This window comes from Polypterus senegalus, chromosome 10 (genome assembly GCF_016835505.1).
Source record: "Polypterus senegalus isolate Bchr_013 chromosome 10, ASM1683550v1, whole genome shotgun sequence".
Classification (NCBI taxonomy): domain Eukaryota; kingdom Metazoa; phylum Chordata; class Cladistia; order Polypteriformes; family Polypteridae; genus Polypterus; species Polypterus senegalus.
In genome coordinates this window covers 160,909,801-160,929,953 of record NC_053163.1, presented here as the reverse complement: position 1 = coordinate 160,929,953, position 20,153 = coordinate 160,909,801, and the positions used below count along the sequence as shown (strand labels likewise).

The 20,153-nt window shown below is 48.0% G+C and overlaps 1 protein-coding gene across 1 annotated transcript in view; it reads left to right on the top strand.

Annotated features, from left to right (window-relative positions):
• The first annotated feature begins 1,832 nt into the window (after window positions 1-1,832).
• The window catches only part of plppr3b (phospholipid phosphatase related 3b), a 37,113-nt gene continuing 18,792 nt past the window's right edge, over window positions 1,833-20,153 (top strand). Inside the window, exon 1 of the mRNA XM_039767153.1 lies at window positions 1,833-2,182. The gene's annotated coding sequence lies outside the window, so the exon portion shown is untranslated. The remainder of the gene's footprint in view (window positions 2,183-20,153) is intronic.

The window sequence follows — 20,153 nt, the reverse complement described above, 5'->3', positions numbered from 1 at the left end:
ATTGTGCAAACAAATGAACAAATGAACAAATACAAAATGAATTCATCGATAATTGAATGAACACATCACATTAGCGGGTAAATAAACACATCACGGAAAAGTGAATGAATGAAGAATTCAAAAATGACTACTCTCATGAATGAACGAACAAATCAATGTATAAATTATGAAAAGAATATGTTAATAAATAAATGAATGAATGCCAACGTCCTGCGAATGCACACTCGTTATGTGCCACTCCAGCTGCTCTCACTCACACGGGCACCAAGACCAGCACAAGATGCCACAGAAGGTGCTTCACCTGCCACCTGCCAGGGAGCTGCAAGAGCAAACATCCATCCATCCATCACCCAACCCGCTGTATCCTAACTACAGGGTCACGGGGGTCTGCTGGAGCCAATCCCAGCCAACAGAGGGTGCAAGGCAGGAAACAAACCAAGGGCAGGGTGCCAGCCCACCACAGAGCACACACACACCAAGCACACACAATAGGGACAATTTAAAATCACCAACGCACCTGACCTGCATGTCTTTGGACTGTCGGAGGAAACCCACGCAGACACGGGGAGAACATGCAAACTCCACGCAGGGAGGACCCGGGAAGTGAACCCTTAAGGGTCTCCTAACTGCGAGGCAGCAGCGCTGCCCACTGCGACACCATGCCACCTGCAAGAGCAAACACTTCCTGTAAATTGGAAGCTGCCCCCTAATCAGCCATGCCAGTGGTGTGCCCACCACATTATTGCCCTCACACTCTCTGGTGCCTTCCTTACCATTGGCTGGTCACCTTGTGCCCCTCATTTTTCCACCTCAAACCGCAGGGGCCACTGGCTGCAGTGATGATGGAGACCACCACGTGTTTGCACCATGGACATTACAGGTGACCCCTTGCACTGCTCAGGACTCGGAGGTCCCTGGTGACTAAAGTTTTCTGCTCTAGGAATTCCCAGAACAAGGCAGACTCACACACCTGCTGGCATCTTAATGCCCCCTAAAAATGCACCTGAGTTGAGACGCAGGCGACGTTAAGACTTTAAGGGCCCTCACCCTGGCACAGTCTATATGGCAGACCACCAGCGTGAATTTCAGACCGAGGACGCCGCGGGGTTGGGGCACAAACATAATGTCACACAAGAAGCATGTCACAAGTCCCCAGGCCAGCATCTTAGAGACGAGAACAAATCCAATAGGTGGCGCTGTTAGGTCACGTGAAACAAGCTGGCCACTGGATTATGAATCTGGGGACAGTGCTCGGGGTTCAAGATGAATACGAGAGCCCAGAGCTCTGAATGAAAGATCGACGGTTTGAAGAAGAAATGAAATGAGAGTCGCGTCGCTTTTGGGGGTCGAACCAGAGTCCGGCCAATCAGCGTGCTGCTCCAATGAACGATCGATAATAATTGATAGCGCAGGAGGCGACGGCACTGACTGATGAACCAATTAAAGACTTCCAGTTAACGCGCAGGTAGCCGTCGGGTACTAAAGGGCTGATGTAGACCCCCCGGGGGGGTTTGTAAAGGGTGAGGGGCGCCATTGTTTAATATCTCGTCCAGTCTTCGCTGAGCTGCGGGACTCCAGACAATGCCTCTGCATATACATAACACACACACACACACGTACACACAGTTGCCCCCCCATCTCATCCCCCTTAATTCAAACAAAGCTCGTCTGCGGTCTTTCTCATGCCCTTTAAACGCTCCCATCGCCGTCTCGCCGCTCTCTTTGTCTTTATGGTCCACGGCCGCTTGGACGATTCTCTATGGAAACCGCAAGGCAAATGGTGTGAAGAAGAAGGGGCGGAGGGACGGGGAACGGTGGGGGGTGGAGTTGGCCAAGAAGACCACGCCCCCTTCTCCATCCCAACCCTTCTTCTCGCTGGCTTTGTGCGCGGCAGCCTGCTGCACAATTAAACAATGCACCGCACCGTGGACCGTCCGAGGTGACACGCACACTGTCGCACGCGCACACGCAGGATCACGCGAGTCCCCCCGCAGCCCCACATTCTGAAATCCCGGGACCCGGGCGGCGTGCCTGCGCACCGATCGCCGCCTTCTTCTTCTCCTCCTCCTCCTCCTCTCGCGCCTCTCTCAGCGCATGGATGCGTCGTCTACCGCAGCTGTGAAACGGAATCGGAACTCCTCGTGCTTGTAGCGCCCAGGGGCACCGGAGACACAAAGACAAGGTGAGCCTTCCGCCGATCTTGGTCTGCATGAGGGCATCGGGGTGCCTCCGCTATTTGTGTGTGTGTGTTGCATCAGGGTACAAGGGGGTCCGTGGGCGCGATCCTCGCCGATTTCCTCCTGATCTCGCTGACGGGTTTCCCTCCTCATTTCATTCATTACTTGTCAAACGATATGGGGGTCGAAAAGCGACCCTTCAAGTCCTATAAGTTGAGACCCAGTGACGAGAAAGGATTAATGGTGCCGTATAATGGCACCGGGGGGTTACGGCTGCATGTGAAAATGATTATTAAAGACGGCCAATGAAACGACACCAACGTGCGGATAGTGAAGTGGCTACGCCGCCCATGGCGATTCATCTTAACGGTGCAATTAACTGTCACACTGCACGGTGGCTCTCGTGTCCGGCGCCGACCTCTTCATGCCGCGCTTGGACAGCACGATGGCATCTCGGCTTCCGAAAATGACAAACTTGGCACTTCAGAGTCGCCTGTCCTGCGTTATCTTGACAGGCGGCAGGACGGACGTCTTCACTCTGCGGGGCTTCTTGCCGCTTCTTTCTTTGCGCCCCTCCGCATGCTGGCCATTGAGTAGAAGTGGGCAGCAAAGTGGCGCGCGTGGCAGGTGCTGGACGTCTCTGTGACACCGAGTCGAGTCCAGACGATATGGGGACAGACAGGACAATCCGGAGTACCGTCGGCGAATCGGAGTCGGGCCGCGAATGGGGGGATTCTTGGTTGGAAATAATGTCCTCATTTAAAAAGCGTCTGTCTATTATATAGCGCCTTGGTGCCTTTCACATCTATCTATCTATCTATCTATCTATCTATCTATCTATCTATCTATCTATCTATCTATCTATATTATATAGCGCGTTTTCTATCTATCTACATACAAGTAGACAGATATAAAGAAATAAAAGACACTTTATAGAAAGAAAAATTAATACATGATAGACAGAAAGGCACTATATAATAGGCAGATAAATAGAAAAGGCACTATATACTAGATAAATAAGTGGAAAGAAAGGGTAACATACAAAAGAAGAAAGAAAGAAAGGCACTGTCAGATAGCTAGACGGGTATGAAAGGCAATTTGTAAATATGCTAATGTGAGAAGATGGTTGTCACCAGTGAGTGGTTTGCCATGTGTTTGTGTTGGGTACCCTGGAGGGGCATTAGATATAGTGCTGGCGTACGTGAAAGAAAATTCCACGATGCCCTATTCCCCCAGGATACCAAAGGGCATGAAACACCACAGACAACGGGCACCTGCTCCTCTTCCAAGAAAGTGGGTGAGGCCTTGGACAGAATGTCTGGATGGCACTTATTCCCAGACAGGGTGGCACAGACTGGACTGTCGCTCTGACCAGGTGGGCAGCTGCACAGCTCCACTTTAATGGCTGGCAAAGATTTGCAATTGTAGCCGCACCTGGAGTTACTGGGATGTAAGAGCACATGAATTTTTTAAGATCAGAGGAGCCCATTCAGTCCTTTTGTTACTCGTTTGTTTAGCTAATCACTAAGCTGTCCCACCAGATCCTTCTTTCAGGTTGTCGAGCTTTCTGCTTCAACCCCACGTCTCAGTAGTTTCTTTCTTTCAGACTCCCACCACTCTTTGTGTGAAGAAGTGCTTCCTGGCTTCAGTCCTAAGTGCACTTCTCCTTACGTTCCACTAGAGGGAGTGCTAACCTGTCATCCTTAGTTCCCCCTCTGGCCCTGGCAGTCATTTCCCGATTTGGTTTTATGTGATGTGAGGACAGGAATTCATGTCACCTCCTGGCCAGAAGCCCACGGCTTGAGGAGAGAGGTGGTGAAGAAGCTCAGTGTTGACTTGGCATGAGGTGGTGACCGAAAGGGTCCAAAGAGCAGGAGAGAAAGAGAAGGGGAAGGTGAAGGAGGGGCTTGGCAACTCCTACCAGGTAGGCATGGCTCAAACCCTGTAGATATGTACCCTGAGTGGCAGCGGGTATCGTTCTTTTCTGTATGCTTTGCACTTTGGTATTTGCTCTTTCACTGACTGTGTGCCTCATTTAATGAAGACGTCCTCCCCTTGTTATTTTGTATATTTAGCTTCATTGATATAATTCTGAGTGGAGAGGCTTGACAAGACCACCTCAATATGACAGAACAATGTCAAAATAAATAAATAAATGACAACAGAATTTGAGGTGGCCACAGGTACTGGTGCCCATGAGCCAGCGGTGCCCACTTGAGCCCTGTTTAAAGAGACAGCAGCAGACTTAAGGGTTTGAGTTATTCAGTGGAAGATGTTTGTGTCGAAGGGCAGCCTTGGACCACCCATTATGTCTGCTCTGCCAGTCTGTCCCTGTGCCCGCTCCGCTCTGTTGTGTGTCCTCATCCGATGTGCTCAAAAGAGTGTCAAGAATGGGACTGGTGGGGCATTGAGGTGCTGGCAGTTTGGCCTGTTGGTCTTATGGATGTGTTGGTGGGCACTGAGACTCCTGAAAGTCCACAAGCTCATGTTGAGGCTGAGTGACCAGCGACTCGTCCTTCATGTTGAATTATTTGGCAAGTTTGTTCAACCAGCAATACTTTGGGCTGGCTTTTATTCTGTGACCTATTATGCTGAGGATTGCTTGACTGATTGTCACTGTCACTGTCACCCACCCAGTGGGCTACCTGTCCATACTTTAGATTCTTCAAATATGCTGTGCGGATGACTCTGAATTAGTTTGTTGGTTTCCTTGATGGTTTAATAAAAGAGAAAGTTCAGAACATTTAAGTTTAATTTTGACATTGTCACACAGCTTCTGAGCCACCGTCACCACCCAACCTCCCAGTGGACTTTGGCCCACCTTATCCTGTTACAATAATGAGCAAGTGCATATAGATATAAAGTAATGTATATATAAAGACAGATTTATAATTACATAGTTTATATATGTATGTATGTATTTAGACAGATATAGATAGACGTCTTTGAGGGTGGCACACTGGTCTCTGCGCCAGGACCACAGGTTCAATTCCTGGCGTGGCCACTGGCTAAATGGAGCTTCTTTTTTCTCCTTATTTCCACATGACGTTTAGTTTCATTTTTCCGAAAAAAACTAACTTTCATTCAATCCACTTTCGAAATCAGAAAGAGGCATTCTGCATGTGGCAGACGCTCGTGTGGCACTGGATTGGCATTGCGCATGCGCAGACTCCGAACATGAATGTCGTGTGTTCCTAAACGGCGACCAAAAAAGACTTCAAAAAGAAAATAAAACGTACCTGTCCACATGATGCGACTTTAACTCCGAGCGAGTCGTTTTAGCCAACAGGGGGCGCTGATCGCCCTGAGACCCAGTAGTTAGGATATAGCGGCTTGGATAATGGATGGATGGGGTGCTGATCGTCACGTTCGTGTTGCTTTCTTGCTCGTTCAATCCCGGCTTCGCAGAGCGCCCACAGTGGTACGCCTTTCATTAGATTACGGGATAGAAAGAAAGTTAAGCGGAGTTTTAGTATAAAAGTGAAGCCTTCGGGGGCGTTTCTGACGGGGATGAGGCGAGACTTCAGCGCGCGTGGGCGTTAAATAAGCTACAGTCCAGTCACGGTTTCGTAACGCTTCGGGGCTCAGGTGTGATCAGGTATCTTTCGATTTATCGATTGGCAGAAAGACAGGCGCCTTTTGTTTTATTCGAATTGAAGCTTTCCCGGATTCGCGATGCAGTTTTGCGATCATAAAGGGCTGTAATCCAGTCAGAGTTTCGTACGGCGCCTAACGTCACGCACCTTCAAGGTAATCAGGTGTCTTTAAATTAAGGGAATGAAAGAAAGGTAAAAGGGGATAATTCGGTCTCATAGATTTGGGGGTCTTATGTATGGCACAAGGCAGAAACAAACCCTGGACAGGGCGCCAGTCCATCGCAGAGCGAGCACACACACACACACACACACACACAGCACTAGGGCCAACTTAGCGTTGCCAGTCCACCTAACCTGCATGACTTTGGACTGTGCAGGAAACCTGAGCGCCTGGAGAAACCGACACAGACACGGGGAGGACAGCCTGGGATACAAACCCTGGTCTCCTTACTGGGAGGTAAAGCGCCGCCGTGCCGCCCTCCCTAACGACGTGTATTCAGCAAATTAGTCCAAGACGCTAACGCAGGTATTTGTAAGTATCTGCTGTCTCCTCGCTCTCCGCGTGTCTGAAATCCTTCTTCCCAGCACATTTCCTGAATGCCACTTCTCAAACGCTGTTGTTATTTTCGAGGCCGTTTTTCTTGATTTCCTCTTCATTGAAGTTGACTCTCAGTGTGCCTCCTACACCTTTTCTCCTCTTAATGTGTCTGACACTCGCACTTCTTCTTTCACTGCCGTGACCAAAGTCAAACTGACCAACACACACATACCTTGGTGTTTTATGACTCAGCAGATGACACTTTATTGGGGCGTCTATCTGAGTCGATGTCACATCACAGGATTACCAGTCAAAGGGGATGTCAAACCTGATGATCTCATTGACTGAGTATGTCAGGTTACACGACTAGAGTCTTAAAAACTCGGTGACGACTTTCCAGCACAGTTTTACACTTCCAAAGTAATGAGAGCCAATAAGGTGCTGCCTAACAGAGCAGGGGTCTGTGCGACGGGTTCACAGGTGCGGTAAATTCTGCCGTCTCCCCCGTGAGACATAAACTACGTGACGACAGCCCGACGAGCATCTCTTCTTCTTGTTAGGTCCACGATATCTGAGTTTCTTATGCCTCATCGCTGCATTATATGCTTTGGGTGGGCGCTTATTTATAGTATGTGAATTTCCCCTTGGGATTAAGAAAGTATCTATCTATCTATCTATCTATCTATCTATCTATCTATCTATCTATTATATAGTGCCTTTCACATCTATCTATCTATCTATCTATCTATCTATCTATCTATCTATCTATATAGTGCCTTTCATCTATCTATCTATCTATCTATCTATCTATCTATCTATCTATCTATCTATCTATTATATAGTGCCTTTCACTCTATCTATCTATCTATCTATCTATCTATCTATCTATCTATCTATCTATTATATAGTGCCTTTCATCTATCTATCTATCTATCTATCTATCTATCTATCTATTATATAGTGCCTTTCACTCTATCTATCTATCTATCTATCTATCTATCTATCTATCTATCTATCTATCTATCTATCTATTATATAGTGCCTTTCATCTATCTATCTATCTATCTATCTATTATATAGTGCCTTTCATCTATCTATCTATCTATCTATCTATCTATCTATCTATCTATCTATCTATCTATCTATCTATTATATAGTGCCTTTCATCTATCTATCTATCTATTATATAGTGCCTTTCACTCTATCTATCTATCTATCTATCTATCTATCTATCTATCTATCTATCTATCTATCTATCTATCTATCTATTATATAGTGCCTTTCACTCTATCTATCTATCTATCTATCTATCTATCTATCTATCTATCTATCTATCTTATTTGTTGCCAGCTCTCACATGCACACGAAGCCCACCTCTGTAACTTTAAGACCACTTGATTTTGTCAGGGTGAGGACTGAGTGGCTGGGTATGTCAGACAACACGACGAGCGAGCGATCATTGGATTGCACCACGATGCCCCCTGACTCACTAAGACTGTGGAAATGAAGTCGCTGGGAAAGTCGTGCAAAGAGCCTTAGAGCTCCTCTGGGCTGGCATGACATGCTGGGTATCCTGGCAATCAGAATAAGCTGTGCTGGCACACAATAAGTGCTCAGTGAAAAAGAAGTGTGGCATGTCAATGAACAGCCTGCCAGTGTGTGGCTCATAGCAACATCACTGAGGATGTCAGACTACACGACTGTTTATGATGGGATGGCTCTGACTCGCCAATATTAAGTAAATGAAGTCTACGGCTAAAAATCACCGGAATCGTCGTGTAACATGACGCGGCCTTTCGGGAATTCCAGAGCTACAAAACACCTCGATATGAACTTGTCTTCTACTCTGAAGATGGTGATATCCTAGCTGGTGTTCAAATGTGTGGAGGTGGGCAGCCATCTAAGGCTCTTCCATTATTAATATTATTATTAATTGACCCCTATTTCCAAGGTGACCTATGACATCTGACAGACACAACAGGTGATATTTCTTTAATTTTTTCCTATTACATCACAGGCAGGTGAAGTGACTTGCTTAGGGTCGCACAGTGGTGTCAGTAGTGGGATTTGAACCCACAACCTCGGGGTCTCAAGTCCAGTTTCCAGTTGTTGCCTTCATTTCTGTAATCTTAGCAAGTCGGTGGCAGTTGGTGGTGCCTTCTCTTGACTTTCAGTCACACGATGTGACGTCCCCAGTGACCGCCCCCATTAGTCCACGATTCCCCCCTCAGACAGGTTTGATTTTGTCTTCAGTCGTCATGGGGGCTCTGCGTGCAGGAGGACTGACCCCCAATGAGCGCTTGTCATTAATGAGGACTAAGGAGTGCGGGGGCTTTGGACCTGACAATAAGAACCGAGGCTCGTCTGTCTGATGTCTCATGTTTTACATTTTGTGACAAAAAGGAGCAAAGAAAATCGAGAAGGGCTGAACTTCTTCCTTCATCAGGCAGTATGACGATGACTGTCACCAAACATGACCCTCAGCCCACCGTCGCCCTAATTTGACAGACCAGTCATTTAGTCCAGCAATGAGATCAGTCAGTAGTCTACAAGTCATGGCATGTGACAATGGCGGTGCCCGCCTCTGCTGCCCCACATGCCCGGTGGCTGCCTGTGCAGAGCTGGCATGTTCTCCATGGGTGGGTGTCTCCTTTCACCCAGGAATGTGCAGGCGAGGTCAAGTGGTGACATTAATTGTCAGTGGACGGACGCGGGTGTGCTCTGTGGCAGATGGTCACATATTCCAGGGCCGCTCCCTGCCTTCCACCCAGCGTTATTGGGACAGGCGTCTGACAGGCCAAAATGGAGTAAGCGGGTTGAACAATGGGTAGGAGTTGCTGCGTGGGTTAAGAGCCCCCAGCCAATGTTAATGACACGTTTATTGCTCAGAGCCCATTCTGTCAGCCTTTTTCCCGTTTCTTCATCTTTAGGAGGACCCCCTGCGCTGTGACTCACGTGCTGAATGTGACAGTAGAAGCCTTTGTGTGATCATCATGGGCGGCGATTCGTGCGCTGCGACAATCCGGTGTAGGCTCAGCTGCTGTGCATGACTCACTTCATCTGCATTTTTAGTTCATTATTTCTTTGAATCTGTGTTGATTTTTTACATATTTTGCATTTTTTGTAGCATCCTGTCCACTGGAAGAAATGAAAGTGACACCCTTGAGGTTAAGCACCTATCAGATCAGCACGATGTTTTTAATGGTGGCTGCCTACTTTAGTCCGGGGTGTTCTCAACCTTTACCCGGCATGCAACAGCAGGGGGATGAGGAGCCGCCCACAGGTCGCCATCCGCCCTCCCGCAATGGCGGCACTTCATCGGGGTTCAGTGCGAGGCAACCTTCGGGATGTCGCTGCGGTCGGTTAAAGAAAGGGTTAATACGGGAACGGGCTCTGGCAGTGCGCGTGCGCGTCTGTGAGTGCGTTTGCTTGTGAGTGTGCGCGCGTCTATGTGTTTGTGTGTGTATGTATGATCGCACGGGTGTGCGCGCGCGTGAGTCTGCCTGTCAGCGCTCCGATTACTTCCCTTTCCCTTTTCGCCTGCGGGCATCCTTAGGGCAGCTGCCTGTCTTTCTCCGCGGCCCGGTGTGGCATGCCCGGCTCTGTGCGGGAGTTAATGAGGACAAGTCAAAACAGCCTGATGTTTCATTTTGAAAGAATTCCGCTCGAGCCGCTGAAGAAAGAATCCGTTTACTAAATAACCGCTCCTGTTTTCTGGAGCTGAAATTGCATAAAGTAAGGCCGTTGATTGGCACCCGTTCACTCCTTTTTTTTTTTTTTTATACCCATATGGGTTTCCAATGTGAAAGCACCAGAAAGCCGCGCTCTGCTGATGTCGGTACTTTCGGTGACACTTAAATTTGAGCCTTGAGGCTACCTGGGCGAGAGAGTGACACAGTAATTACAGAGAAGCGGCGCGGCTCTTATGGCCGATAATTTGACGACTCGGCAGGAAAGGCGGACCGCATTAATGAGCCCCCAAGAGTTCACTCGCTGGCAGAGCGGGCTGTTCGTGCGGGTTCAAGGCGGCATTTGATCGGATTGCTGTGCCCAGCTGCAGATTGCAGGCTTAACGTCTTCACAAAGCAGCAGTGAGCTCTGATCGTGTGGCTACGTGTGGCGGTCGCCTAGTCGCCTGTCCGTCCATTAGCAAGTGAAGGCAGCCACTCGTGCATGGACATCATGTGCGGAGCTCGATGCGTTGTTGACTGCGATGTGTTGCTATTCTCGCTGGAGGGCGCTATATCCACCTCATTTGCACTTTTTACAGCTAATGCTGTTACTAGGTGGCACGGTGGCACAGTGGGTAACGCTGCTGCCTCGCAGTTAGGAGACTCATCTGGGTTCACTTCCCAGGTCCTCCCTGCGTGGAGTTTGCATGTTCTCCCCGTGTCTGCGTGGGTTTCCTCCCACAGTCCGAAGACATGCAGGTGAGGTGGCATTGGTGATCCTAAATTGTCCTTAGTGTGTGGGTTTGTGTGTGTGCTCTGCCCGGGGTTTGTTTCCTGCCTTGTGCCCTGCGTTGGCTGGGATTGGCTCCAGCAGACCCCGTGACTCTGTAGTTAGGATATAACGGATTGGTGGATGAATGGATGGATGCTGTTACTATTTAAGGAGCAGTGACATTCACGACAGACAGTCATATGTGTTACACAGTTCCACACCTTTGGTGCAGTCACAATAAAATTTCGGCACACTGTGTCAGGTAGAGGCCATAGACAACTTTGGGACCCAACATTGTAACCTTGGGGGTACCGTTGACTTGTTTTTTCTCCAGTCAGATTTAAAGACAGTGCCACCTGGTGGCTCAGAGCAAGTGAAACACCAGCAGAGGCTTCAGCCAGACCAGAGCTTAAAATGACTTACCTGGGCAATGTCAGGTGCTGCTCTAAGTCCATCTTAATACAAAGATAAGCCCCAGTGTATCTGCGTGTCCATCCGGTTCCTATGTCTCTCTCATTCCAACAGGTGGCGCACCACAAGCATTTGTAGTAATACAATGCATTGCACTTGCCATTCCAACAGATGGCGCATGACAAACATGACCTCAGCTTTTATGAGTGCCATGCCACATGAATCAGTCCATAGGGCCCTGTGAACCACCCACGTCTCTTTATGAGAGGGTCATCATATCTCTGCGTTGCAAAGATGAGCGAGGTGGAGGACTTCCCACTTGGAGCGACTCCTGCCAGTCTAATACCGCTGTGTGTTTTGTGGTGGCGATGGCCGTGTGTCTGTACTATTGTGACAGGCTCGTGGACGGACGTTGTCATAAGAAGCTGAACGTTTCCTCCACGTTCTGAGATTGTCTCATTGCTGTTGTGCATCCAACTCCTCTTCTCGCCCCCACCGGTCCTGGCTAACCTGTCGTCTCCACTGCTTTCCTTCTTCTGATATCTTTTGCTCTCAGAACAGCCATTACAATCTTTCATTATCTGCTTTGCTTCTCTTCTATAAGTTGGTGAATTTGCAGATGTCTTTCACAAAAAATCAGTAAGCAGCACACATGCTGTTGGAGGTCACGCTGGTCTCAGACGACATCTGCCTGCCAAATTAGGAACGAAGGAGCAAAACAAGCCTGACAAACGAGAGGGGACCACTCAGCCCGCTTGTCACTCGTTTGTCTCATCCAGATGCTTCTTAAAGGTTGTCGAGGTTTCTGCTTCAACTCCTTGTCTTGGTAGCTTATTTCAGAAAAGAGGTCCTTCAGTCCTAAACGCACTTCCCTTTAATTTCCACTGATGTCCTCAATTTCATGATCCCCTCTTACGCTGAGCGAATTCTTCGGGTCAACTTTATTATCAACGCCTGGCGGAGGTCCTCCTGCTGTCTCCTCTGCTTGAGACCAAATGGATTTAATTCTTTGAGGCTGTCACCGTACGACGTGTCCTGCAATCCTACAATCGTTCAGTCCTTCACAGCTTCAAGTGCTGCTATGTCTTTTTTTTAATTTGATATGCTTTATTAATCCCGGAGGGGAAACTGTCTTTTCACATGATGTAAGCATAAGTTTGAAATATGTCTCTATGATCTGTGAGCAACATCTCAAAGTAACAAGCGTGTGGCACCACTCCAAATCCAAATGAAGGACAGAAATGGGCAGGGAGAGTAACTTGAGACTGCCCTGCAAGCCATCTGACAAAAGAGATGGACTAAGACCAGCGGAGACCACTCAGGATGTGGTCACCATGGGCTACTTTCTATGTATGTTGAGGCAGCTCAGAAGCATGGTGTCCTTGTTTGGAGTGAATCGTATCCCTGTGTGGAGACACTGAAAAAAAAGACTTGGAAATTGGTTGGCACGTCGAAGCCAATGGACAGATAGATAACTTCCACACTTAAATTGAGGACACCGACAGACTCCAATCCTCAGGCTCCCACTCCAGGACAGGTTTTGTTACTGTGGCTTCATTCATCTTTGTAGTTTCTCAAGTCACCTCAAGTCACCTCAAGTCACCTCAAGTCACCTCGACTCAGCCCGAGAGCCCTTAAGTGAAAGGCGCGATGCCGCAGGGTGTGCTGAGTCAGCTCTCCTCTCCAGCAGTTGCCTGCCAGCTTCATCCACAAACCAGCAGCACCCAAAGCCAGCGAGGATCTCTTTTACTTCCACTCATGCCAGCACCAACGACAAAGGGGGACCTCCACCTTGAGTGCCCAGAGAAGCACTTATGTTGAGTTTGAATTGAAGCAACTCTGTGCCAGCTGCCCGCCGAAATGCTGTGGTCAAAATGGGGGACCCCAATACAGTGGTGTGAAAAACTATTTGCCCCCTTCCTGATTTCTTCTTCTTTTGCATGTTTGTCACACAAAATGTTTCTGATCATCAAACACATTTAACCATTAGTCAAATATAACACAAGTAAACACAAAATGCAGTTTTTAAATGATGGTTTTTATTATTTAGGGAGAAAAAATCCAAACCTACATGGCCCTGTGTGAAAAAGTAATTGCCCCCTGAACCTAATAACTGGTTGGGCCACCCTTAGCAGCAATAACTGCAATCAAGCGTTTGATAACTTGCAATGAGTCTTTTACGGCGCTCTGGAGGAATTTTGGCCCACTCATCTTTGCAGAATTGTTGTAATTCAGCTTTATTTGAGGGTTTTCTAGCATGAACCGCCTTTTAAGGTCATGCCATAGCATCTCAATTGGATTCAGGTCAGGACTTTGACTAGGCCACTCCAAAGTCTTCATTTTGTTTTTCTTCAGCCATTCAGAGGTGGATTTGCTGGTGTGTTTTGGGTCATTGTCCTGTTGCAGCACCCAAGATCGCTTCAGCTTGAGTTGATGAACAGATGGCCGGACATTCTCCTTCAGGATTTTTTGGTAGACAGTAGAATTCATGGTTCCATCTATCACAGCAAGCCTTCCAGGTCCTGAAGCAGCAAAACAACCCCAGACCATCACACTACCACCACCATATTTTACTGTTGGTATGATGTTCTTTTCTGAAATGCTGTGTTCCTTTTACGCCAGATGTAACGGACATTTGCCTTCCAAAAGTTCAACTTTTGTCTCATCAGTCCACAAGGTATTTTCCCAAAAGTCTTGGCAATCATTGAGATGTTTCTAGCAAAATTGAGACGAGCCCTAATGTTCTTTTGCTTAACAGTGGTTTGCGTCTTGGAAATCTGCCATGCAGGCCGTTTTGCCCAGTCTCTTTCTTATGGTGGAGTCGTGAACACTGACCTTAATTGAGGCAAGTGAGGCCTGCAGTTCTTTAGACGTTGTCCTGGGGTCTTTGTGACCTCTCGGATGAGTCGCCTCTGTGCTCTTGGGGTAATTTTGGTCGGCCGGCCACTCCTGGGAAGGTTCACCACTGTTCCATGTTTTTGCCATTTGTGGATAATGGCTCTCACTGTGGTTCACTGGAGTCCCAAAGCTTTAGAAATGGCTTTATAACCTTTACCAGACTGATAGATCTCAATTACTTCTGTTCTCATTTGTTCCTGAATTTCTTTGGATCTTGGCATGATGTCTAGCTTTGGAGGTGCTTTTGGTCTACTTCTCTGTGTCAGGCAGCTCCTATTTAAGGGATTTCTTGATTGAAACAAGTGTGGCAGTAATCAGGAAATTGAACTCAGGTGTGATACACCACAGGTAGGTGATTTTTGAACAAGGGGGCAATTACTTTTTCACACAGGGCCATGTAGGTTTGGGATTTTTTTTTCTCCCTAAATAATAAAAACCATCATTTAAAAACTGCATTTTGTGTTTACTTGTGTTATATTTGACTAATGGTTAAATGTGTTTGATGATCAGAAACATTTTGTGTGACAAACACGCAAAAGAATAAGAAATCAGGAAGGGGGCAAATAGTTTTTCACACCACTGTATATGAAGCCTGGACTTTGCACCTTCTGCCTGAAGACTTCTGTGTCCTGCTTTCCTGGGTGGCATATTCAGGACATTGTCAAAAAAAAAAAAAAAAGTTCTCACAAGGCACAACAAACATGGGAACAAATGACATTTGCAGTGTCCAGTCATAGGACTTCAGATCACTGCTCCACATCGCTTGCCACCCCTCTGGACCAACCCCTGATGTTCTGAAGGTCCCACAAGGTCTTCAGTCGACTTTTTGCCCCACGGCACCTGGTTGAAGACTTTTTTGAGCTGAGCACAACCTTTGGTTTGTTCTGTGAGAGACAGAGAGTTTTTTTTTGAGAAAACATGGCTGACATCTGAGCAGGCGCGGTGGTCCCTAACCCTGACCCTAAGCCTTTCTTTAATTCAGATGACTGTGGCTACCTTTAAGGGAGAAAAGGGCATTTTTGCACCTCTTTGCTGGTGTGTGCTACATGGTGTGGACAGGCAAAATTAACACTCGGGGCTCGCACAAAATTTTGGGGTGCCGTCCAAGTGGTCCCTTTTAATCTTTGGGAAAATAAAGTAAACGGGCACGCGAGGACAGAATAATAAACAGGAATCACTTTTATGGCTGAAGGGGAAAAGAAAAGAGTCTCTTAGATGTTGAAAATTAGGGAGCTCCGTTCTCTGTAAAGTTTGGGTCCAAATGAGACGGCGGCACAGGCGGGGTGTCTACCTTTTATAGGGGGCCCACCAGAAGGGGTTTGGTCAGTTGTCTCCTCAATGCTAAAGAAGAGACAAGCCTGTTAGCGGCAGTGCCCCCTCTTGCCCTGGTAGGGCATTACAAACCTTGGATGAGTTCTTGAGATGCCTCTCGGATATGCATGTGTGACACTTTGAAAAGCTCAAACCAGAAATGCAAATGAGACAACAACGACGGCTGTAGGTGGTCTTCATTGCAAGGTGGGCGATAACCTTCACGCCCTATCGCTAAACTGGGCAGTTCAGGTTGCAGGTGGGCACAGAAGATACAGTCAAAGTAGCAGAGGACACTGCAGGGCCAATTGGTGTGCCCCCAGCTGGAAGCAGGCTGGCAGTGCCCAGCACTAAGACAATTTCACAGACCACAAGAAGCCAAGATTATATTATAAGAAACTGCCGAGGCAGACAAATCTGATGGTTGATCCAACATAATTAGTATGAAGTGAACTTCCTGAGTGGAGCTTATGACTTACAGTATTCTGCCCAACATCTGCTGGGCCCTTAATGCAGAAGAGGTGGGACTCCAACGATCTCGGCCGGGTGGGCCGGACTGCTTCACCCCAGCGGACTACTTGGACTCTTTCTTGCGCTTCTTCACAGCGGCCATGGGGTCTTTGAGCTCTGCTACAGCACCAAGATGAGGACTCGATGTGCCGACGACAGGAATATTTACTAGGAAAGGACTGGGAGAAAACTGTAATCAGGAAAAAAAAAAAAAAACAAAGCAAGGTCGCTGCCAGAAGACGAGCCGCAAGAAGCGGAGCTCAGGGGTACAACGGGGCCAACGACAACGTCAGGAATGAAAGTCGCACGCCGTCGCTACGATGTCATCTAAAGGCTCGTGGTGACCTTTTACACCGTCACACAAAATGATGTCACCAATCGCATGCTTCCAAGGGGTTGCCATGGCAACGGAGCGCACCAACCTCTCCAGCCACTAAACCAAACACCATCGAGAAATGATAGTAAAAGTGATTCACTTTCAAATAAAGTGGCACATCTCAAAACCAATCGAAGATCTCGGTTCCTTGGGTTGAGAAACCGGCAACATGAAATTCCGTGAGCGAAAAAACCCAGGAAAAAAAAATGAAAGAAGACTGCAGATCATGACACGTAAATCAGATCACAACGATGGTGTCAGCAGTGGGATTTGTGAAGTGTTGTGCTTCAGTAGGTGGCCATTCCATCACTCATTCCACCTTCCACAGTTGCCCCCCCGTAGCAAATGTGGGGATACAGAAAGTGGGTGACCGAAGAAAACCGAAGCGGGTAGAACACAAGGCTTGGGGCTCCCCAGGGTTTCATTTTGGTGCTCCTGCTTCAGAGTCCTGGGTTCAGCTCTAGACCTGGCCAGTGTCTCTATGTGGAGTTTACTTGGTCATCTCGTGTCTTTGTGGACCTTCTCCAGATACTCTGTGGGCACGTGTGAGAGTCATCATGTGTCCTGCGATAAACTGGCATGTCGACACGGTGCCCCCGAGATGGGCATCACCAGATGACTGATGACCGGGTTTTATTTGTCTCCTTTGGGAGGTCCTGACCAATACCTAATACCATTAATACCCGGCAGCAGCACCCTCAACCATCACACGTCCTGAGACGGAGACCACGCAGAAGACAATCACGGTGCTCATGTAATGGAGGCCTGGTGAGATGTTTCATTCTTGAAGATGGAGCAGCAGCCTCAGGCTGCTCTGCACTGGTTCTCAAATGGCACTTTACTGGACTGTGTCATCCAATGTGGGTCACAAAGATCCATTACAGTTTGTCAGCAAGTTCTTTGGACTTTGAAAAGGCTCCTAATATGGGGAGAAGACCAGAAATCTTTAATGTCTAGTAGGCTGCCTAGGAGGACACAACAGCTCAAGAAAGGCTGATTTGGCAGCGAGAGTCCTGTCAGAGTCAAGAAGCCATTGATAGTTTAGAAATCTGTTATCAGCTTTCCACGGTTAGAACATGAGAACAATCTGGAGGAGAACAAGCCATTCAGGCCAGCAAAGCTCGCCAGTCCTGTCCACTTATTTCTTCCAGCGATTTGCAGTCGTTGCCTTCAGTCACATAAGCAGAGGCAGTTTGGAGATCCACCAACATGAAGCCCATCATCTACTGGGACACACCCAGTGATGGAGAGCAGCTAGTCTGCCACAGGCTCTCTTTGGCTCTTCACACGTGAGTCTGGAGAACCAATGAGGACTCAGATGGACGTACAATGTAGGGAAAGCAGCGATGAGGAAAAAGAACCTCACAGAGAGAAGAACATTCAAAGAATCTGGAGGAGAACGGGCCATTCAGGCCAACAGAGCTTGCCAGTCCTGTCCACTTATTTCTTCCAAGAAGACATCAAGTTCAGTGTTGAAAGTCCCTAACGTCTTGCTGTCCACCACACGACTTGGTCTCTTATTCCAGGTGTCTGTCGTTCTTTGTGTAAAGTAAAACTTCCTGATGTTTGTGTGAAGTTCACCCTTCACAAGTTTCCAACTGTGTTCTCGATGAGCTCATTTTAAAGTCACCGTCTCGACACACTAATGTCCTTCATCATTTTAATACGTCACTCAGGTCTCCTCTTCATCACTGTGAAGGCTCAGCTCTTTTAATCTTCCTCATCACTCACCCCCTGTAGCCCCCCATAATCAGCCGAGTCGCTCTTCTCTGGACCTTCTCTTGTGCTGCTGTGTCTTTATGGAGACCCAAACTGCCCCCAGGACTCCAGATGAGGCCTCACCAGTGAGTTATAAAGCTGAGCGTCACCTCCTGTGACTTGAACTCCACACTTCAAGGCGCTATATAACCTGATAGTCTTGTTCGCCTTCTTAATGGCTTCTGAACACCGCGTCAGAGGGGCTGCCATCCTGAAAACCGCAAAGCCGGCGCTTTTAAAAGGCTCACTTGAAAGCGCTTCCCGTATCTGACTGGAGACATCGATTGCACCCGCTGGGCCTCGGCGAGGATTAGCAGATTACGCCACGCACTTTCAATTAGTCAGGCCTTCTGTCTGCCGTGCCGCACCCCGAGGCCCGCTGGGCACCATCACTTCAAACGCCTCCTCGTTAGTCGGCCATTGCACCTTATTAATTAAACCTTTTTTTTGTAAACGTTTAGCAGAAAAAAAACAACTCAGCTTACTGCCCAGTCGATAGACGGCTGTGATATCAAATTCAAGAACCTGAAGTCCAAGTGGCCCACTGGATAAGGCATTGGGCCGCATGCCACCAGGCCGCCAGCTCATGGGGGGACACGGAGCGACTCGCTCGGCCCACCTCTGCACCGTTCCTTATCTGTTCAGGGTCACATAGTGTCAGTGGTGGGATTTGAACCCGGAGCCTTTAGGCACTTCTGCCAGCACAGAGTTGCAGTAGTCCAGGTGTGACCAGACCAGAGCCGGATCTGCGCAGTCTGGGGGGCTTTAATGATGTGGAAGTGGCACAGAGTGAATCTGCAAGACCAAGTCACCACAAGCTGGCACACAGACTTGCCGGGTGTCAGTGACAGCAAGCTGAGCTGAGGCGTGACAGGTTCTGAATAGACGGGTGAGTTGGAAAAACAAGGAAGTCCGTCTTTGCCAGGATGAACTGGAGATGGAGGTCCTTCATCCAGGTTACAATATCAGCAAGACACGCAGAGATTCTGACTCATACCCTGTGGTCCTCTGGGGGGCACGACAGGCAGAGAGGCACATCATTGGCATAGCACTAATATGAGGGCAGGATGATGGGGCCTAGCAAGTGAAAGAAGAGGAGTGGGCTCAGCACCCATTCCTGAGGACCACCCTCATGCTTGCCTGGTACACTTTTGACATCCCTCCACACTGGACACATGGTGGGGTTTGCCCGAGAAGTAGGACAGACCACCTGTGAGCAGTGCAAGTGATGCCACAAGGTCAGAGAGGGTGCCACGTTCTCCAACCCTGAGTAAACCATGCTGTCCCACCAGGGGGGTAAAGCCTGATTTACAATGAGGGGTCCCAGTGTGCCAATCTTCGAATCTGTGGCTTTGAAAGCAAAGCTGTGTGTAAAGAAATAGCAAACTGAGATTACTCTTTGCAGGTATTTAAATATAATATAATATAATATAATATAATATAATATAATATAATATAATATAATATAATATAATATAATATAATATAATATAATATGGGCGGCACAGTGGTAGTGCTGCCGCCTCGCAGTAATGAGACCCTTAAGGTTTCGCTTCCCAGGTCCTCCCTGAGTGGAGTTTGCATGTCCTCCCCGTGTCTGCGTTGGTTTCCTCCCACAGTCCTTAGACATGCAGGTTAGTTAAATTGGTGATCCTAAATCGTCCCCAGTGTGTGCCTGGTGTGTGGGTGTGCTTATGCCCTGCGGTGGGCTGGCACCATGCCCGGGGTTTGTTTCCTGCCTTGCGCCCTGTGTTGGCTGGGATTGGCTGCAGCAGACCCTGTAGTTAGGATATAGCGGGTTGGATAATGGATGGATTTATAATATAATCCTTCAATATGATTTGATACTCTCCGTATGTATGGTGTTCGTGTCAATACCTCGACGCAACACAAGTTAGAACCGTCCAATGGGACTCTGCCTCTGTAGTCAGAACATCACGTGACAAATGCTAACGCAGTATTGCATGATTGGCTAACAATGTTCGGGTGCTTCAGTGACGCCGCTGGACGGCCGAGTACAGTAAGTCGGTGTTGGTTCGAGCAGATAACAGGAAGTTCGGTTGGTTTTCGGAACGTTGCTTTGGTGGGCGTACTTTTCAGGACTAACGTCGTCGACTGACTTAAACCCTTCGACA